This window comes from Oryctolagus cuniculus, chromosome 8 (genome assembly GCF_051225735.1).
Source record: "Oryctolagus cuniculus isolate XC-2025 breed Fujian yellow rabbit chromosome 8, ASM5122573v1, whole genome shotgun sequence".
Classification (NCBI taxonomy): domain Eukaryota; kingdom Metazoa; phylum Chordata; class Mammalia; order Lagomorpha; family Leporidae; genus Oryctolagus; species Oryctolagus cuniculus.
In genome coordinates this window covers 19,657,107-19,679,841 of record NC_142874.1, presented here as the reverse complement: position 1 = coordinate 19,679,841, position 22,735 = coordinate 19,657,107, and the positions used below count along the sequence as shown (strand labels likewise).

The following is a 22,735-nucleotide window of genomic DNA, read 5'->3' as shown; positions in this document are numbered from 1 at the left end:
TCTCCAGGAAGGATGGAATTGCTCGGCAGAGATTGTCCTTGAGGGCTCTAATCTAAGGCAAAGCTTTTGTTTCATGTTGTTCTCTGTGTGGCTCCCAGCAGAACACGGAATGGGCACTTTCCAAGTTACCGTATCCTTTCCTTTTGTCTATACCTGGCTTTTTCTTTATTGAGGGGTGTTTGCAATTGGTAAGTCACAAACGATATTTAAGGATAAAAATAAGGAATCTAAGGATATATTTGAAATTGGCATTTTTGTTGCTGAATTATTATGAGCCGCTTTCTCATTGTACCTATCTTTATAAACCTATGTCTGGCCGGCGCCGCAGCTCACTAGGCTAATCCTCCGCCTTGCAGCGCCGGCACACCGGGTTCTAGTCCCGTTCGGGGTGCCGGATTCTGTCCCGGTTGTCCCTCTTCCAGGCCAGCTCTCTGCTGTGGCTAGGGAAGGGAGTGCAGTGGAGGATGGCCCAAGTCCTTGGGCCCTGCACCCCATGGGAGACCAGGAGAAGTACCTGGCTCCTGCCATAGGATCAGCGAGGTGCGCCGGCCGCAGCAGCCATTGGAGGGTGAACCAACGGTAAGGGAAGACCTTTCTCTACCTCTCTCTCACTATCCACTCTGCCTTTCAAAAATAAATAAATAAATAAATAAATAAAAATAAACCTATGTTTATCTTGTGTCAGAAAACTCATGAAAATCCACATTATGAGCATGTATTTCTATGGGTTCAAATAATGTTTTCCTGTTGTCAGTTGATAAAATGATTGTGTTCTGAAAATATCCTAAGAAAACTTTTGATTTACCTTCCACAGGTAATTTAATGCTACCCTGGAGTACGAATCAGTGTAAGGTATGATGACAGAGTAAAAACAATTTTCAATGGCAGCTGAAGCCTTCTGTCCTCTGCATTCTGAGTTACTGAGAGTTGAGTTAGCATCATTCCTTAGTATTTTTCTTCATTTCTATGCACTTCCTTTAACCTAACACTAGGGACTACTTTTCAAAAATATCTGTTTGAGTTTTCTCACTTTGCTTGAAAACCTTAGTTTCCTCACAGGAAGGAGTACTTTAGTAGAGAATTGTCATTGAGGTATCTAAACTAAGACTAGTGTTTTGCTTCTTGTTTTTCTATCATTTGTTTGCTGGAGTACACTGAGTGGGAATGTTCCAACTTGCCAGTTGCTTTCATTTTTTTCCATCCTTTTCCTTTGGCTTTACCAAGGGGTAGTGTAACGGTCAGTACACAATGCATTCAAAGGCAAAAATTAAACAATGTAAGAAGGAAGTTAGCATGAGGACTTGTTTTGCTCCCCCAGATTGTTAAACCTGTGCATCAAGTTTTCATTCATTGTATTTACATAAACTTACCTCTTAGAAGCCTCATGAAGTCCACATCATGGGTGTATTATGTTTCAGTATATTTTTTCTTTTACTGTTGCTCCATGTTGAAATGAATATGTTGTCTTCAAATATACTAAGATAACTCCTGGTTTTTCTTCAACATAAGAAATTTCCCCCACCACTCCAAACCAGAACAGTGTCACGTATATTCACTGACCAAAATCCTCCAGTGGTAGAAGGTGAGAAGTCTGACCTTCTATGGGACCACCCGTGTCTACTGTACTCTGTCTTCTGAGTTACTGGAGAGCACAGTTGACATGATCCCTTAGGATATTTTTTCCCGATAAACTTCATTTCACCTCACAGTATGAACTACGTTTTCTAGAATGCTTGTGCATGTTTTCTAATGTTGTTTGACATCCTCAGTTTCTGTGCATGAAGAATGGACGGAATTCCTGGGTAGAGAATTGCCCAAGAGGCACCTAAAATAAGAAAAGTGTTTTGCATTGTTACTCTATCGTTGCCTCACAGTTGCACGCTGCATGGACACTTTTCATGTTACCAGATAGTATCAGTATCTCCTTATGCCTTTGCCATAATGCAGGGTAATTTCAGTGCTTTCTACACAAATAGTGTTCAAAGGTAAAATTAGACACCTAAAAATGAATCCAGAACATATATTTTCCTTAGCTTTTCTACATGAAGTCTCAGAAACCTCATGAAAATCCCCATTGTAAGTGTAGGATGCTGGTATTTAAAGTAATTTGTTATTACTATCTGATACTGAGATGAGTCTCTTATGAAAATGTTTTAAGAGAGCTTTATTTTTTTCTGCAGTGGAATGAATGACACTCCAGGGGAAGCCCACCCAGTGTCAAATATGGTGACTGACAAAAATCTTCCACTGGGAGAGGATATCAGGCCTAACCTTGCAGTGGGCCTACTGATGTTTTCTCTCCTCTTTTTCTTACTTATGAGGACAGCTGGCCTGATTCCTTGGGGTTTTCTCTATTTATTTTAAAGATTTTTTAAATTTATTTGAGAGGTAGAATTACAGACAGTGAGAGACAGAGAAAGGTCTTCCATCTGTTGGTTCACTCCCCAAATGACCACACTAGCCAGAGCTGCACCGGTCCAAAGCCAGCAGACAAGAGCTTCTTCCAGGCCTTCCACATGGGTGCAGGGGCTAGAGTACTTGGGCCAACTTCTACTGCTTTCCCAGGCCATGGTGGAGGGCTGGACCAGAAGAGAAGCAACTGGGACTAGGACCGGTACCTATATGAGATGCTGGTGCCGCAGGTGGAGGGTTAACCTACTGTGCCAAAGCACCAGGATTTTATCTTTCTGTACAAATCTTTTAACTTTACACTAAGAATTATTGTGCAGAAATGTTTGTAGAAGTTTTCTAACTTGGCTTGGACTCTTCAGATCCTGTGCAGGAAGCATGGAGTTCCTTGCCAGGGAATTTCCCGTGGGGCACTTAACCTCATCTACTCCATTTTGTATTCCTCCTATTCTATCCTTGACTCCTAGAGAAACACCAAATGGGCACTTTCCAAGTTACCAGACCTTTGATTTTTATCATAATCTTTTTGTCTTCTGAAAGAGTAGTTGCGATTGTTAAGATACAAATAATAGTCAAGGATAAAAGGGGAAAAAAACTAAAAATGAATTTAAACAAGAATTTTGTTCTAAAATTATTAAACTATGAGCTTTTTTTCATTATCCATACTTTAAGAAACTGATTTTAATGATGTATCAGAAAACTCATTCAAGTCCACAATAGGAGCCAATTTGCTTGGATTTCAAATTTTTTTGCTGCCATCAGATGGTTGAGATGGGTCTGCTGTCTGAAATATCTTGACAACTTTTGTTTGTCATTCAACAGGTGCTTTGATGCTACCGCTGCTGTTGACACAATACCAGGTAGGGTGAATGGCCAAAATCTCGAAATGGCACAGGATGCCACGCCTGAGCCTAGATGGGCCCACCTATGTCTTCTGTCCTCTGCATTCCAAGTGGCTGGAAAGCTGAGTTAGGATCTCTTTTCCTTAAGATTTTCTTTTCTTTTCTCTGTATTTTACTTAACATAAGACTAAGGACTACTGTTTCAAAATGTTTGTTTTTAAACTTTGCTTGAAATATCTTCAGTTTCTTCCCCTGGTGGGTGAACTTCCTTGGTAGAGAATTGCCCATGAGGCCCATAAACTAAGACTACATAGTCTTCATGTTTTCTTCACACTTGTTGGCAGTACAACACTGAATTCACATTTTCCAAGCTACAAGTTTGTTTCATTTTTTTCTTTGCCTTCATTAAAAGTAGTTCTAATGCTGCAAGACAATTTGGTATTCAAAGACAAAAACTAAAATATAAGAATCAAGGTACAATAGGAAGTTGTTTTGGTCCAACAAAGCAATTACTCTAGGTATCAATTTGCTCATCAGTTGTATCTTTTCATAAGCTTATCTCTAAGCTGTCTCAGAAACCTCCTGAAATCCACACCATGAGTGTATCATGCTCTCACCTAACATTATTTTTCCTGCTCCCTGGTGTTTCTTCAGCAGAACAAATTACCCTGCTACTGCAGACCAGACCAGTGTCCAGTATAATGACCGAGTGAATTCTCCAGCTGGAGAGGATGCCAAGCCTGCGCTTGGTATGGGCCCACCCAGTGCACTGTCCTCTGACTTCTGAGTTACAGAAGAGCACAGTTACCATGACTGCTTAGGGTTTTTTCCCCATGCACTTCATTTAACCTCACAGGAAGGACTGCTTGCACAAGTTTTCTGTTTTTGCTTGACACATTCAGTTTCTGTCCAAGAATGGATGGAATTCCTGAGTAGAGAATTGCCCAAGAGGCACCTACACCAAGACAACCATTGTGCATCAAGTGGTTCCATGTGTGTTCGCAGTTGCACACTGAATGGACACTTTCCAAGCTACCAGGTCCTTTCAGTTTACCTGCCCTTATTCTTTTGCTTCATCAGGGGTTAATTCCAATGCTTTGTACACAAAGAGTATTCAAAGATAAAGGTAAATCTTCTAAAAATGAAGAGTGGGGATTTGTTGGGTTCAGAAAGTATAATATCTATGGTTTTTTCATAACACATATTTTCCTTAAATTGTCTGCATGAAGTCTCAGAAACCTCATGAAAACACTCCTTTATGAGTGTGTGACACTTGGCTTTAAAGTACTTTTTTTGCCACTCTCTCTCTCATACTGAGTTTACTTTATGAATATGTCCTAAGAAAACTTAGGTTTTATCTTCAGTGAAATAAATAATGCCACTCCTGGAATCTGACCCCATGTCAAGTAGGGCGATTGACCGGAATCCTGCATTGGAAGAGGATTCCAGGGCACAGCTGTGTCCTCTGTCCGCTGTTACTCAAGAGCTCCATTGGCATGGTATCTCAGGGCTTCCTCTTAACTTCTCCTCAGTAGTGCCAGCAAGCACTCTGCAAACCTAGGTTATTATTGGCAAAAGGCAATTTTTTACAGGGTGAAGTTTGGTTCATCACCTGGAGACATGTATTATCAGTTCCTTCTCATGTGTGTCTTTTGGTTTAATGATGTTTACCTCATTTCTTAGGGGAAATCTTGAGGGCAGTTCTTTAATCAGGAATTGGGATATCTCCCGAGTCTGAGAATATTATTTCACTTTTTATTTCGACAGAAATGGAACCATCTCATCATATCTGGTGCTTTGGAACAACAGTAATCGACCCTATAAAGCAAGCTGCAAAACTCACATCTAGTAGGGGGCCGCCCAACTCTCCAAAATGAATCATTTTATTTCATTCAGTGGTAGCATATTCACAGCTGGACATCACTAATTTCCCTACACTCTACCATGAAGCTAAGAGTGTTTTTAGAAAAAAAATTGACAGATTTTTCTTTCTGTCCAGAAATAAACAAATTGGCTTGCAACTGACTTCAAAGGAGTCATGTTTTCTGACTGTGTGGAAATCATGTTGTACACTTCACACTTCACAAACTTATTCAAAAAGGAATATGGAATGATCAGATTCCAAAATTTCAGCTCAACCCATTTCAGTCTTGAATTTCCAATTCCGTTGTTCAAGGGGACATGCAACAGTTACTATAAAATCAGTATTTAAGAATACAGTGAAATATATAAAAACAGAATGAAAATATGAGCTGATATTGGCACAAAAAATTTAAACCCACACATAGTTTTTTTCATGATAGCATTTTCATACAGTTTTTTTTCATCATGAAGTCACAGAAAGTTCATGAAAGCTCATATTCTAAAATCTCATCAAAATTTGATAAAGATGCATACCATAAAATCCTTTGAATGGATTTAAAATCGTGTTCATACCAAATCACATTTTAATTCTATTTTTTTGAGTTTTTTAAAGATTTATTTATTTACTTGAAAATCAGAGTTACACAGAGAGAGGAGAGGCAGAGAGAGGTCTTCCATCTGGTGGTTTGCTCCCCAATTGGCTGCAATGGCCGGAGCTGTGCTGATCGGAAGCCAGGAGCTTTTCCTGTGTCTCCCACGCAGGTGCAGGGCCCAAGCACTTGGGCCATCTTCTACTGCTTTCCCAGGCCATGGTGGAGAGCTGGATCAAAAGTGGAGCAGCCAGGTCTTGAACTGGTGCCCATTTGGGATGCTGGCACTTCAGGCCAGGGCGTTAACCCATTGGATCACAGTGCCAGTCCCTATGTTTTTTGAGTTTTATGTTCTCATTTTTCATTTTGAGGGGCTTTTGTTCTTTTTTTATCTTTTTATTTTTTGTTTTGTAATTATTCATTTTTTTCCTATTTTGACATTTATGTTTTTATACCGTTTATGAAATGGTTGATGTCTCCTGGACAAATAACTATTTTCAATATTCTGGATATCCTGAAGATGATGTTCATTATACCATATATTACTTTTATAAGAATCTTCAGAAAATCATACATTAATAATGAAATATTATAACTTGAAGACATAAAGAACATAAGTGATTCTCAGTTCCCACCCACTTTTAAAAGAGAGTAAGCTCAGTTACCTGACTGTAGAGTGCCATGATCACACTCCACTAATTTGTTATGTAGGAAAATTTGGCATTATACTGTGTCCAGAGCAAAACGTGAATCATAGCATCTTTCCATATATGTCTTCTCGATTTTAATTCCTATCTTATTTTCATCAATGCGAAGTCATTTAGGAAAAATTCAGTACTACAGTCCTTCGAATGATGCCCATAAACCTTCAATATGCAAATCACATTCCAGAACTCAATGGGAATTTTCAGAACATCTGAGCTCCATCAACAATTTTGTAAGCAAAATCATCTGAAATATTCTTAAGTCACCATAAATTCTCTGATTGATTAGTGCATCCAAGGGTGGGAATGGACCTAGTAAAGGTGGTAAGATGGCTTTGGGGTTGATGCTTTTTAAAATGATTGGCTAAAGTATAGGGTCTGAGCCGCTTGGGTGTAGGTGGCAAACCGCAGGGTTTCAGGATGTCATCAAGCACCTTAACTGCCTGAAAAGACACCTGGAACTTTAGGCATTTCCCTGTTATCTGCTGATTGGCTGTTGCTAGGGGAGTTTATCGCAGGGGAAGTTTATTCTCTTTTCAGGAGCTTTTGGCTTAGGGTTCAGGCCCGAGTTACGAGATGGAGGCCTACTCTAAACTAGCTGCACCTTGATCCAGGCTCAGGTCTCTCATTGGAAATCTCTATTGTTTTAAACATATTTTACTGATGGCCCATATTAGTGAATCTGTAAATCCAGTGAATGATGTAAAATCTTGTTCTCACACGCAGAGCACATTACTTTGCTTAGTTTATAGAAGACATACCCAGTGATCTGTGCACTTCTATCTTTGTTCACCTAAAGAATTACGCTGTGACTTCTTGGCTTCGATAGTCATTTGTACATGATTAAGGCTTTGAGGGAGGCCCAGCTCAGTTGGGTCATTCTTCTGGTCTCACTGGGTCACTCAGGGGCCAGAAGACAACTGTGTATTTCTCAGCTTCCTTTGATTGCTACATAGCCATATACCAGGGGGGAGATTGGAAATCTTTTCTCACACAAATTTCATAAAGTTTTCCTATATTGCAGCTCCATCTGATTATTCCCTATTACAGATAAACACTTGGGCTCACTAGACCTTGGCTCCTATATTTTTTCCACTACCTGGAATTACACTGGTGCTTTCAGTATTCTCTGGAAAATTTTAAATTCTGTGGTAAATGATCATGTTTTGTGGTAGTTCTATTCTGCTTAATGCCCACTAAAATGTACAGGCAGCTCTTCATATCCTGTGGTTTCAGCCAAATCCAGAAAGAGAATATAAGATGCAAAGTTTCTCATTATCATTATTCTCTGAAGTATAAGTTCCATTCCTTACAGAACAGTTAATTTGTAGGAGGTAGTGTAGGAGATGTAGAGGTCACTTAAAAAGGATATGTGAGGGTGGCATAAATTATATGCAAATACAGTTCTACTTGATATTGGGGTAGGAGCATCTGTGGATTTTGTTATCTTTTGGGATCATGGAATCAATTCCCCACAGATGCTGAGGGACAGCTATCTATGGGGGAATGAAGATGTGCATAGTCCTTGGAATAAAAGGATTTCATATGTGTTGGTAATATCTTTACATTTGAAAATTGGAGAGATAAGAGAGCACATATGGGATTTCAGAGGGTAGCAGTAAGACATCCATTTGATGCATGATGTTTTAGATTAATTGCAGCATTATTTTGAAATTCTGAAATACATGAAGCATTTCCATTCATGATGCTAAAGTGGAGGATACTGTGGGGAGCAAACCGGACTAGACTGAGTTACTGGAATTAAGACTTATTCTATGCATCTGCTCTCCCACAATATGGCGCTGGGAGAGAAGTAAACAGCTTCCGCACAGCTGCCTCCAGTTCAACTAATAAACTGTAGGACTTGCTCCTGATTGGAGGAGAGCAGCGTACTCGGCGTGTGGGCAGCCGAGTTAGGATTGGCGGAGGAGGACTATAAAGGAGGAGAGAGACGGCATGCACGGAGGAACATCTATGGGGAACATCTAAGGGGAACACCTGTGCAGCCCCCGAGAAGAGCCGGCCGGCGGTGTGCCGCTCCCCTGCGGAAGTGGGGAATGTGGCCAGGGGGAACTGCCCTTCCACGGAGGTGGAAGGGATAGTAGCCAACCCGGGAAGAACCAGCAGCAAACCCGGGGAGGGCCGAGCAGACGAAAGAACAGCGCAGGGTCCTGTGTCGTTCCTCCACGAAGAGGGGGAGCGACATAATGGTGCCGTGACTCGGATATGAAGCCTAGGCAGAGTTCAGTGTCGTTCCTCCACGAAGAGGGGGAGCGACATAATGGTGCCGTGACTCGGATAGGAAACCTAGGACGGATAGGAAACTTAGGAGGGAAGAAACGGGAAGAAGTGGAAAATACCGGAGAGAGAGACTAGCAAAGAGCCTAGGTGCCGGAAGAAGCTATTGAAAGCCTAGGCATAGACTCGGATATGGACTGTGGGAAAGAAGTTAGGATTGAAAGCGAAAGTGAAAGCTTTCATAGACTCGGATGCGGACTATGGCGGGGAAGCTAGGAGATTGAAAGCGAAAGTGAAACCTGGAGGAGGCTTGGACTCGGATATGGACTGTGGGAAAGAAGTTAGGATTTAAAGTGAAAGCAAGAAGAAACTTAGATACGGACTGCAGGTTGAAAGTGAAAGTGAAACCTAGAAGAAACTTAGACTCGGATACGGACTGTGGGGAGTAGCCAGGAGAAATGAGAGGAATATTGTTGGAAGAAAACTTAAGGAAACACACCGGGTAGAGAAAAATGTTAGGGAGGATGAAGCCGCGAGTGCAGGCCAAGCCATCTTGGAATTCTTCAAGTCACCCCGGGGAGCAAGAGGCGAAGATCTGGAACCAGAGGCAGAGACGTGGGCCGCCAGGATTCGCCAGGTTAGTCTGGGGAACTTGGACTGAATGCCGGTAGTGGCGGAAACATTCGCGGAAGCCGCCGCGTGCAGAGAGAGCACGGGGCATGAATAAATAGGGAACGCGGGGCTGGCGCGAGGCCGTGGTGCGGGCGCGAAGTGCGTGGAGACCGCGGAGCGCGCGAAGCCAAGCCGCGCAAAGCCGAGGCGCGGGCTGAAGCGGCTCAGAGCCGGCGGGGCGAGGTGCCGGGAAGCTGCGGGGATAAGAGAAACAGCTGAAGCGGCGCAGAGCCGGGAACCCGCCGGCGGGGCGGGCAGCGGGAAGCTGCGGGGATAAGAGAAACAGAAGTTTAGAAGTAAAAGAGAAATAGGAATGCTGGAAGATAGAAGTAAAATGGGAGAAATAGGAATGCCCGGAGATAGAGAAATAGAGAAATAGAAAGGCCTCCCTACAACACTGCAATGTGAGAGCTTGGATTCGGTCTGCCTGATTAAGTGAGGCGATGAGCACAATGAGCACCTGCGGGCAGCTAGCAGCTTATGCGCCGCAGGTCACCGAAGACAGGCACGAATTAACATCAGTAAGGCTTCCCCACAATGTAACAATTAGGAGGCTTGGATTCGGTCTGCCTATTTAAGGCGGTAAGCACCGGCAAGCAGCTCGACCAGAGTATGAGCTGCAGGTCACCGAAGATAGGCACGAATCAACACCAATAAGCCTCCCCACAATATGGCGCTGAGAAGGCTTGGATTCGGTTTGCCTGATAGGTTTTGTAAGCACCTGCAGGCAGTTCTAGCAGAGCAGAGCATGCGCTGCAGGGCACCGAACACAGGCACGCATCAGCGCCTAAAAACCTCCTCACAACATGGTGAAGAGAGGACCCGGATTCGGTTTGCCTGATTGATAGGACTTGTAAGAGCCTGTGGCAACTCTAGCAAGTAGAGCAGAGTGTGTGCCGTGGGACACCGAAGACAGGCGCGTATCAACGCCAAAAATAGAAAGGGGGATCTGTGGGGAGCAAACCGGACTAGACTGAGTTACTGGAATTAAGACTTATTCTATGCATCTGCTCTCCCACAATATGGCGCTGGGAGAGAAGTAAACAGCTTCCGCACAGCTGCCTCCAGTTCAACTAATAAACTGTAGGACTTGCTCCTGATTGGAGGAGAGCAGCGTACTCGGCGTGTGGGCAGCCGAGTTAGGATTGGCGGAGGAGGACTATAAAGGAGGAGAGAGACGGCATGCACGGAGGAACATCTATGGGGAACATCTAAGGGGAACACCTGTGCAGCCCCCGAGAAGAGCCGGCCGGCGGTGTGCCGCTCCCCTGCGGAAGTGGGGAATGTGGCCAGGGGGAACTGCCCTTCCACGGAGGTGGAAGGGATAGTAGCCAACCCGGGAAGAACCAGCAGCAAACCCGGGGAGGGCCGAGCAGACGAAAGAACAGCGCAGGGTCCTGTGTCGTTCCTCCACGAAGAGGGGGAGCGACATAATGGTGCCGTGACTCGGATATGAAGCCTAGGCAGGGTTTTGTGTCGTTCCTCCACGAAGAGGGGGAGCGACAGATACTAGTGGGATCTCTTCTCATTAGAGATGACTGCATGGTTGTGTGAAAAATCTGAGACATCAACAATTGCAGGATAAAAGGGACAAAAATATATGCCTTCACAATGCATCTAGGTTTTGAATCAGGAAAGAAATACCCTAAAGTCAATCCTTCCAGTTGCAAAAGAAGGGACAGAAAAGGAGGTAAAGAAAATCTGAGATTCAAGGAATTTGTCAATTGCAACTCATGGGCACGATTCTTGCTATAGGGAAACAGTTAATAGTTTTCTCTCAGCACTCACACAGTAGAGACTTGAGGAAAGTAACTTACATCTTCATTTTGGAGAAAGATCCTAGGGCCTGAACAACTGTAAAAGGGCACAACTCTTGTACTGACTTACAATGACTAGAAGGCAATGAGTTTTTCAGTTTATCATCTTTATGGTAGCTGTGAGAAAGATAGTATAATCAGCAGTCTATGCTTAGTGATGTGATAAGATTAAACATTTCCATCAACAAAATAAAGGCCCTTGGGATGAATTATGCTATTCCGGAAAGAAAACACACCCATGCTACCAGCACCGAAATTCTGAATCCATGTATACAAGGTTTACTCATGAACATATATCTTTAAAAAAAAAAAAAACTGCATGGATTTCAAAATTATTTGCCCTAAGGAATTCATTTCCATGAGCTTTTTGAAGTACCCTTGTATTTACACAAGCACATTCATTCACTTCCTGATCCACACAAGCACCGTGTTAAAATTTGGGGAATGGATGATATATTAGTAAAAAAACAACGTCTTTACAGAGCAGTGGGCAATGTCTTGGATATTTTTCTTCAGCTCCTTCCATGCTAGGCAAATGAGCCAGTATTCTGAAGATCTGTAGTAGATAGTGACCCTCTTTTCTAATTTTTGTTTTGTGTTGTACTTGTCTGCAGCCCGAGTGATGGTAAGAAGAAATTAGCAGAGACTGAAATTGGTAATCCTTTCATGAGTCTTGAAGGGTGCAACACAGAAAAAAAGGCATGGGTTGGTGATGCAGGAGGGATGATGCGGGACCTGTGAAGACGGAGTAGCCAGACCTCGGGCAGTAATGGTGCTGCCTGTGGGCAAGAGGCTGCCAAGCCAGGCCCCTGCACTGGCACCATAGGGATTGCCTCTTGCATCCAGAGCCAGGGCAGTCCCGTGCCTTACAGGGGGAGGTTGGGAGCCAGGAGCCTTGCAGGGACAGAGCCCAGGTCCCATTAGGGCACTGCATGCCTGGCACCCGCCACCAGAGGGCAGAGTTGCAGTGCCATGCCCCAGGTTGGGCCAACACTCTGGCCTGGGCAGTACACTCTTTTGGGTCCACTCTGCGACCTGGATCTTGGCCAAACAGGATTGCAATGACCTGGCCACCTGGGCAAGCAGGGCGGAGGCGCAGTGAGGCAGGGAGAGCTGTGTATGCCAGTTGAGCCCCAGTTGAGGCTGCAGTCCAGAATCCACCACCCCCCTTCTCCCAAGCCCAAGGGTCTGTGGAGCACGGCTGAAACCTTGCAGCGCTGGCACCTGGACGATAGCCTGGACAATAGGTTTTAGTGCTCTTCCCGGCTGTGACCAGCTTTGGTCCTCAGGTAACCCCTCCACTGCTGCCACTGCCATCAGCCCTCTCTGGAGCCACAGGATCAATATTGTCTTCTTGACCTGTAGCCGCAACAGAGGGCGCCTCTGCCACCCCTGGTCGACCCTTCCCTCATGATGGTGGCCGCTCCCTCCTGTCCTGTACCTACATGTCTCCCCCCCCACCCCGGCTGGCCACACATCTTGGCCGCATCCCAGGGTCTGCCCTGTCATCCCCAGGGTTCAACTTGATGGGCATCTGCACCCCATGTGTGTGCTGAACAGAGAGAACACCTTGCCTAGAGTGGTCACGCCCCCGGCACTGGGAGGACACTGCCACAATTTTTAATGGAGCCTGGACTGTGGGAGCATCCCCTGTTTTCTCCATGAAGATGCCCCTGCAACGTTGACCAAGGCTACTGAGACTGCCGACAAGGTGAGGGCCTCCGGTCAGCGGTGGTGGCAGGTTGGGGCTGCCGGGAGGCCAGCCTGTCATGGGTGGGCGTGGGGGTGTCTTGGAGAGGGACAGATGAGGGGCTCGGATTTGCCCTGAGGGGTGTGATGGGGCTGCCAAAGAGTTATGAGTAAACTGTACAGGTACTGTGATTTCAAGTTAGCACAGCTGCTTGATTGTGGAGTTGTCAGAGGTGACAGTTTCTATGCAAGGTGCTGGACTGTGGATTCCAGGATATGGTTTTTCTTCTGGTCACTAAGAGTGTATGGAGTGTATGCAGTGGAGGGTGGCCCAAGTGCTTGGGCTCCTGCACCCGCATGGGAGACCAGGAGGAAGCACCTGGCTCCTGGCTTTGGATCGGCATAGCACTGGCTGTAGTGGCCATTAGGGGAGTGAACCAATGGAAGGAAGACCTTTCTGTCTCTCTCTGTCTATAACACCACCTGTCAAATTTAAAAAAAGAACAATGATTTAGTGTCTACTGACTCCCACCATTTTGAGCATCTTTATGCTTTGTGCCATAGGTTTCCATAGGCCCATCAGCAGGGAGCAGGGTTGGAAGTGGAACAGCAGGGACTCAAGCTGGTGCCCACAGGTGGCAGCTTTATCCATGTGTCACAGTGCCAGTCCTAATTACTGATGTTATCAATGTATGTTTTTTAAAAGATTTATTATTTATTTGAAAGGCAGAGTTACAGAGAGGCAGAGAGAGAGACAGACAGAGGTATAGAGAGATCTTCCATCCTCTGGTTCACTCCCCAGATGGCCGCAATGGCCAGAGCTGCACCGATCTAAAGCCAGGAGCCAGGAGCTTCTTCTGGGTCTCCCATGCTGGTGCAGGGGACCAAGGACTTGGGCCATCTTTTACTGCTTTCCTAGGCCAAAGTGGAGCCAGATCAGAAGTGGAGCCGCCGGGACTTGAACCAGCACCCATATGGGATGCCAGCACTGCAGGTGGAGGCTTTAGCCACTGCACCACAGCGCTGGCCCCATCAATGCTGAATTGACTTTTAGGCATTAGCAGGTGGGCAGATCATAAAGAATGCTGATTTGATGATTTTCCTTTGAGGAATAGGAAGTGTAAAATCTTTGGATGTGGGGAAAGTGTCTCCCTTTACATCCATACCTACCTGTACTTAGTATATACCAAGTTGATCTCCTGTATATAAAGATAATGGAAAATGAATCTTGATGAAGAATGGGATGGGAGAGGGAGTGGGAGATGGGGTGGTTGTGGGTGGGAGCGAGGTTGTGAGGGGAGGGTCCGCTGTAATCCAAAAGTTGTACTTTCAAAATTTAGTTATTAAAGTTTAAAAAAATGAAAAATAACACTTGCTATGATACATAAAGAGAGCAAGAATACTCAAGTAGACCTATGAACTACAGTGTGTTTGCTAATCTTGATTGATGAGGGAATGTGCACTACTATTCTGTAGATGAAAATCAGGTAAGTCAGTGATACTGCTTATATCATCTCTCAATAGTCCATTAAAATATTACACAGTAAAGCAGAGCCACGCAGGTTTATTGTGTAAGGACTTGATATTTTAGATATATTCCAGCTGTTCACGATTTGCTTGATGGTAGCTGTAGCCATGGAGACAACTGTAGAGATTACCATGCTAATCAGATTAATGCTTAATCTTTATAAAATTCACTATCAGTTTGTGTACATCAAAGCTTATCTCTAAAATTATGACCTTAGATGAGCTAAAAGCAGAGCCCATCTGCAGGTGATTTTACTAATTGGTTTCTGGGTCTTGTTAGCAAATGCTAGATTTAAGAATTTTAAATGAGCTGGCTCTTTTGACATTGCACACAAATTGGAAAAACAATAATATTGAATATGCTAGTCATAAATTGGCATTGGAAGAATCTTTAAGTATCTAAACTTCTTGGTTCCCACATTAGAAGGCAGAAACTTTCAGAGACTTGTAGCTCAGAGAGACTTCTAGCTGAGTCCAAATGAGAATCTCAGGTTCTCTGGGCCTCATAACATTTTGTTGCTCAAGTCCACACAGACGCACTTTTATGTCTGTGGTACGTGCCCATTTTCTTCAAATCAGCGACAACTTTTAAAGGTATGTCAGGGATAAAATGATTGCCACAAGTGAACTCGAGTTCTGAACCGATGTTTGATTTTCTTGAAACTCAGGTGGTCCTCTGTGCTGCTTTTTCACATTCGTCTTTATTATTTCATCTTTCAAGGTGCAATTGTTTTGATGTGAAACTTTGCCTAATAAATATAATCTATATCACCAAAATTCTGAGCAAAAGAATAACAAAACATGACAATTTCTGGACTGTGCCCCATTCCCATTCATTGGAGCACTTTCCATTGCTGTGGAGATGAAGAACATACTGTTTTGTGAGAAAGACGTCTGACAGGGTGGGTCGTGTCCTCACAGATAGCAGCTGCTGTCACATGCAGTTTTTCCCATGGTGAGACTGTTTTTTCTTGTTTTATTTTCATTGTGCCTTAAACATGATTTCAGATTATAAATATTCCCTTAAAGAATTTAAATACAGACATAAGCTGAAATTTTTCTATTGTCAAAACTTCAGTATGAATACATCTAACAAAGTGAATTTGGTTTGATTTTTAAACAGTGTCTCATTTTAACATGTTGCATGAATTGCTTATAGAAATAAATCTTACATTTGGTAAAGTGAATTATATGTTGTTTGATATACTGTATGTGAAATACAAGTATGTGATTACTTAATACTTAATAATAAATACCTAATATTTAATAATAAACTACTTAATACTTAATAATACAATACTTAATAATAAAATAATAAATACTTAATACTCAATAATGGAGAAGGACAGAGACATCCTAGTACAGGAAGCTCATAGAACCCCCAATAAACATGACCAAAAGATATCCTCACCATGACACGTGGTAATTAAACTTACCACAGTGAAACATAAAAAAAGATCCTAAAATGTGCAAGAGAGAAACGTCAGATTACTCTCAGAGGATCTCCAATCAGACTCACAGCAGACTTCTCATCAGAAACACTACATGCTAGGAGGGAATGTCGAGACATAACACAGGTGCTAAGAGAGAAAAATTGCCAGCCCAGAATATTATATCCTGCCAAGCTCTCATTTGTGAATGAAGGTGAAATAAAGACCTTTCATAGCAAACAGAAATTGAAAGACTTTGTGGCCACTCATCCAGCCCTGCAAAAGATACTTAAAGATGTGCTACACTCAGAAACACAGAAACACGGCCATCAATATGAAAGAAGGGAAAGGAAGAACACCTACCAGTAAAAGAGCATGGGAAGCTCAAAGCATATACTAGAAAATATTTCTGGGAAAATGGCAGGGCAAAGTCACTACATATCAATAGTCACATTGAACATTAATGGTCTGAATTCTTCAGTTAGAAGACACCGTTTGGCTGACTGGCTCAAAGAACACAACCCAACTATTTGTTGCCTACAAGAAACACATCTCTCTAACAAAGAGGCATGCAGACTGAAAGTGAAAGGTTGGAAAAAGATATTCCATGCCAACAGAAACCAAAAAAAAGCAGGTGTAGCCATATTAATATCAGACAAAATAAACTTTAATACAAAACTGTTAAGAGAGACAAAGAGGGACACTATATAATGATTAAGGGTTCAATTCAACAGGAAGATGTAACTATTATAAATGTATATGCATCTAATTACAGGGCACCGGTCTATTTAAAAGATATGTTAAGGGACTTAAAGGGAGATTTAGATTCCAATACAATAGTACTGGGGGACTTCAATACTCAGTGCAGTGGAGGATGGCCCAGGAGCTTGGGCCCTGCACCCCATGGGAGACCAGGAGAAGCACCTGGCTCCTGGCTCCTGCCATCGGATCAGCGCGGTGCGCCGGCCGCAGCGGCCATTGGAGGGTGAACCAACGGCAAAAGGAAGACCTTTCTCTCTGTCTCTCTCTCTCACTGTCCACTCTGCCTGTCAAAAAAAAAAAAATACTCCACTCTCAGAAATAGATCATCCAGACAGAAGATCAACAAGGAATTTCATGTCATGTATGAATTTCATTAGTTTGTACATTTGCTTCTGATTACTTCAAAGTAATGTTATCATCCATTTTTTGAATTCAATTTCTGGCATTTCTTCAATCTCATCATCTTCACCAGCTAGCATTGAAGGGTTGTGTTCTTTGTGAGGTGTCATGTTGTCTTCCTTATTCTTGCTTCTTGAATTGATGTGTTTGCTACTCAGCATTTGTGGAGATACTCATTGGTTTCTTCTTTGTTTTTTTGTTTTTTTGTTTTTGCTGTGGCAGCTTTTACCTTTGGACTATGTCTGAGTGGAGTGTTTGCTTTCAGGGAATACCCAGAGGCATTTGGTCAGTGTGGCCATGGAGCTCTGTTCAGTGCTCCAGGATAGGAGGGCATGTCTGAGGTGACACAGCCAGGTTTGGAGTGGTAAATCTCCTTTTTCTTTTTTATCATAGAGGAAGTTTCTTCTTGTCTGTTGGTGTAGACTTAGTTGAGCTCCTCTCCTCGAAGGAGACCAGTGCTTGGGTTCTAACCACAGTAAGTATATTATTCATCTACTTTGCCACCAGGACCACACAAAGATCTGTGCAGTCTTCAGTATAAGTGCAGATTCCCCAGCAATGTACCTCACCAGGTAACCAGGGAGCCCTGATAGTGTGGAGTCTCTCACAGTGACAGCCCAATGTCTCAGGCACACCCTGAGTCCCCCCATGCAGTCTCAGTGTGTTCATAGTTCTGGCACACAAGCCCCCCACATTCACAAGCACCCAGACCCTGTCTGTTCTCCCCACCAGACTAGAGAGTCTCTGCTTGGCTGGTTGCTAGGTGTGGACATGAGCTGTCACAGCTGTTACATATGTCCAATATGGAGTCTGCTCTCTATCAGCTTGGTACAGGATGCAGTTGCAGGGTGATCGGAGAGAGAGAAAACGTGTCCCCCCTTTTGATTTTTCTCCTCTAGTTTGACAGATTCACTATTCCCCACAGGGCTCCAAATGGATTCATTCTAGGTTCTTCCTGCAGCTTTTTCACCAGTGGCTTGGGCTGCTGCAGTCTGGTCTCACCACACTCTCCAATGCTTGCATGGAGGCTCTCAGCAGATGAGGTCCTACATTGTGTATGACCTCGCCCTCCATGTAGGTCCACTGTGTTGCTCCAATTTGTATGGAGTTTCCTCTGCTGTTTTCTCCCAAACTCTTCCCTGAGCCTGCACTCTCCACTTAAATTAAACTATCTTAACCTAGAACTTGAGCAGCAAGCTCCTACCCTACTCTGCCATCTTAATGCAAATCTTCTAGTTTTGCTTTTTTTAGTGTATGTGCTGCTGAAGTGCGCACAAGTTTTGCTTTGATTGCCTATGCTTCTGGGTTCTTTTCCAAGAAGTCTTTGCCCGTGTCAATATTTTGCAGAATTTCTCTGCTGTTTTCCTCTAATAATTTGATGATGTCAGTTCATAGATTAGGTCCTTCATCCATTTGGGGTTGATTTTTCTATAAAGTGTAAGGTCAGGGTCTTGTTTCATACGTCTTCATTCAGAGATTCAGTTTTCCCAGCACCATTTGTTCAAGAGACTGTCCTTTCTCCAGGGATTGATTTTAGCTCCTTTGTCAAAGACAAGTTGGTTGTACATATATGGGTTGGTCTCTGGGATTTTATTCTGCTCCATTGGTCTACATTTTCTATTTTTGTGCCACTATTAGGCTGTTTTAGTAAAACTGCCCTGAGTATTTCTTGAAATCTGGTATTGTGATGCTTCCAGCTTTGTTTCTGTTGTGTAAGATTGCTTTAGCTATTTGGGATCTCTTGTGTTTCCATATGAATTTTAGCATCATTTCTTCTAGATCTGAGAAGAATGTTGTTGGTATTTGATTGGGATTGCATTGAACCTATGAATTCCTTTGGCTAGTATGGACATTTTGATATTAGTGCTTCTAATGTACAAACAGTTAAGATTTTTCCATTTTTTGTGTCTTCTATTTCTTTCATTCATGTTTTGTACTCTTAATTTTAGATACCTTTCACATCCTTGGTTACATTGATACCAATGTATTTAAATTTTTCAGCTATAGTGATTGATACTGATCTTACAAGTTCTTTCTCAGCCATGTCATTCCTGTGTATACAGTGGCTGTTGATTTTGTGTGTTCATTTTATATCCTGCAACTTTACCAAACTCTCTTCTGAGTTCCAATAGCTTCCTAGTGGAGTCTTTTGGTTTCCTTATAGTTAGGATCATGTCATATGCAGACAGGGATAATTTGACTTCTTCCTTTATGACTTGTATCCCTTTGATTTCTTTCTCTTGCCTAATAGCTCTGGCTAAAACTTCCAGAATGATATTGAATAGCAGTGGTGAAAGTGGGCATCCTTGTATGTTTCTGGTAAGTAAATGTTTCCAACTTTTTCCTGTTCAACTTGATACCAGCTGTGGGTTTGTTATAAATTGCCTTGATTGTGTTGAGAAATTTTTTTTCTGAATCCAGTTGCTTAAGGTTTTCATCACGAAAAGATGTCATATTTTATCAAATGCTTTCTCTGTATCTATTGAAATAATCACACAGATTTTGTTCTTTAGCTTGTTAATGTGATATATCGCATTTATTGATTTGCAAATGTTGAACCATCCCTGCATACCAGGAATAAATCCCACGTGGTCCTGGTGAATGATCTTTCTGATATTTTGGTAGATTCAATTAGCTAGCATTTTGCTGAGGAGTTTTGCATCTTTGTTCATCAGAAATATTGGTCTGTAGTTCTATTTCCTTGTTGTATCTTTTTCTGATTTAGGAATTAAGGTGGTGCTGGCCTCATATAAGGAGTTTGGGAGGATTCCATCCACTTCAACTGCTTTGAATTGTTTGAGAAGAATTGGAGTTAGTTCTTCTTTAAATGTCTAGTAGAATTCAGCAGTGAAGCTGTCTGATCCTGGGTTTTTCTTTGTTGGGAGGGTCTTTATTGCTGATTCAATCTGCATCTTCCTTTTCAGTCAATGTAGGTATTTTATGTCTTCCTGACTCAATTTTGTAGATTGTTCATGTCCAGAAATCTGTCCATTTCTTCTAGATTTTCCCATTTGTTGGTACATAGCTATTCGTTGTAATTTCTGATGATTCTTTTTATTTTTGTAGTATCTGTTGTAACATCACATTTCTCATCTCTGATTTTTATTAATATGGGTCTTCTCCCTTTGTTTTTTGGTTAGTTGAACCAAAAGTATATCAACTTTGTTAATTTTTTTCAAAAAACATCTGTCATTTCACTGATTTTTTGTTTTCTTGGGTTTCAACTTTGTTTTATTTCTTCAATAATTTTAATTATTTCTTCCTACTAATTTTGATTTTGGCTTGTTCTTGTTTTTCTAGATCCTTGAGATCTGGTGTTAATCATTTATTTGATGCCTTTCCATTTCTTGATGTAGGTAGTTATTGCTATAAACTTCCCTCTTAACACTGCTTTTGCTGTATCCTATAAGTTGTGATATGCCGTATTTCATCTTAATTCATTTCTAGGAATGTTTTGATTTCCCCCTTGAGTTCTACTGTTACCCACTCTTCACTGAGGAGTGTTTTTCAGTCTCCAGGTGTGCCTTTGCATTTTCTAGAGTTTCTAAAGTTGTTAATTCTTTATTTCTTAGTTTTAGAATTGACCACCTGGTCCTATCTAATTATGGCAATGAATAATAAAACAGGATTTTTGAGAACATACAAGTTTAAGAAGGTAAGCTAATTTAGATGTGAGGAAGAAAGTTATTTTCCTATGATAAAGATAAAAATACTAAATTTTTCTTTTTTTTAGTTCATTTTAAAGATTTATTTATTCACTTGAAAGTCAGAGTTACACACAGAGAGGAGAGGCAGAGAGAGAGAGAGAGAGAGAGAGAGGTCTTCCATCTGCTGGTTCACTCCCCAAATGGCCACAATGGCAGGAGCTACGCTGATTTGAAGCCAGGAACCAGGAGCTTCATCCAGGTCTTCCACACAGGTGCAGAGGCCCAAGCACTTGGGCCATCCTCTACAGCCTTCCCATGCCAAAGCAGAGAGCTGGATCAGAAATGGAGCAGCTAGGTCTTGAACAAGTGCCCATATGGGATGCCGGCACTGCAGTCCAGGGTGTTAACCTGCTGTGCCATAGTGCTGGCCCCCTGAATTTTTTCTATCAAGGTTTCAATGTATTTATCTTAAGATAATTCAAAATTCCAAGTTGTCAGTGACAGATTTTTTTCCCATGGGAGGAAGTTGTATGTTAATATAATTTCAAAATTATGGAAACATCATATAAATAATAAATAAGAAAGAATTCCCAATAACCTTGGCTCATATTCATCATTTGATAACTTTTCTCCTTATATTTTAGTATTTCCACATCCTTGCTTACCTCCTTAGTCCTCTCTCTTTTAATTTTTGTACACACACACACACACATGCACACGTGTCATTTGAGAATACATAGATTGAGAGTAAATTACAGTCATCTAAGTATTTGCTTTTATCCCTAAATACTTATTTCTCAATTATTAAGGACAAAAAAATTTCTTTGTGTACCATAGCATGATGATCTACATCAGGAAATTGAATCTTATGCAATGCTGCTTTGTACCCGCAACCCGTGTTGACATTTGGCCAGTTGTCCTACTATTGCCATTTATGGCTATTTTTGTTCTCCAGTGAGGATCTCATTAGAGATCCTACATAGTTTTCAGTGGTAATGTTTCTATTCTACTTTAACTTAAGAAAGCTCTAAGGTTTTCCTTGCTTTATGACCTTGACATTTTGAAGACACAGACAAGTTGCTTCACAAATATTTAAAATATATGTCTGTCTCAGAGTTTGTCCTAATTATACCAAAGTTAAATGCTTTTGTCAGGAATTGGAGAGAAGTTTTCTTCACACCACACTATACCAGGGCTTGTGTTTTCAGTTTGTCTCATTACCGTGATGTTACACTTGGCCACATGGTGGTTTTTTCCAGTTTCTTCATGGTCAAGTGATTATTTTTGCTTTTGTAACTTTTATCAGATGAATGTGCATTTGGCTGCCTGTGTGCATCTGAAAGCCACACACGAAGGCCGTGATCTTTTGTGGGCAGCCAATTCATCATGAAACAGCCGGTGGGGAGCCAGGAACAATGCTGCCATCTGACTCCAACAGCACCTTTTGCAAGTGACATTTATAAGAAGGGAAGGAGGGGCGGGAATCAAACGCTGGAGTTGATGGATCATCCAGGAAGCAGTGTGACTGGTCAGCGAAGCAAGGGTGTTGTCTTTCTGAGATGCAGGGCAGCTCTATGACTTTTCTTACACTATATGTTCCAAAAGTGATGGTTTTGGGAGGTGGATGTTTTTGGCTCAAAACATCATAAATTCACCTGCTGTTTGCCATCCCATGGCCCTGAAGGGTTTTAGCCTTCATGGGGGGCAATTTCAACAAAATTTCTTGTTCTGTCAGGTAAGTACTAAGCTTTTCAGTTAGATCTTTGCTTCCTAACTGTGTAGGGTGTAATTTCATAGTCAATAAGCTGCTCGTGTGGATATTAGTATAAAACTGTAAGCACACAATTCTCTATCAGTTATCCCCGGCTCTATCTGCCATTGATGATTCTTTGTTGACACAATTACCATCGAGGCCAAACTATCCTTTCATAACTACGTCATTCACTCTACTTTGATCAGTTGGCCTTCTACATGGTAATAGAAGTCTCTTCTGTCTCACTTTAAATTGTGTAAAACACACACACACACACAGAGAGAGCAAGCAAGCTCCTTTCCACTAGCTCACTCCCCATACTTGCACAATGGCCCTGGGGCAAGCCAGGCCTGACACTGAGAGTTGGGAATTTAATCTAGGCCTCCCACATGG

The 22,735-nt window shown here is 42.3% G+C and overlaps 1 long non-coding RNA gene across 1 annotated transcript; it reads left to right on the top strand.

Annotated features, from left to right (window-relative positions):
• Positions 1–808: 808 nt before the first annotated feature.
• On the top strand, positions 809–5,276 carry LOC149124876 (uncharacterized). Its single transcript, XR_016211625.1, has 3 exons — positions 809–852; positions 3,232–3,269; positions 5,019–5,276. It is a non-coding gene; the product is annotated as an uncharacterized LOC149124876 (long non-coding RNA).
• The last annotated feature ends 17,459 nt before the right edge of the window (positions 5,277–22,735 follow it).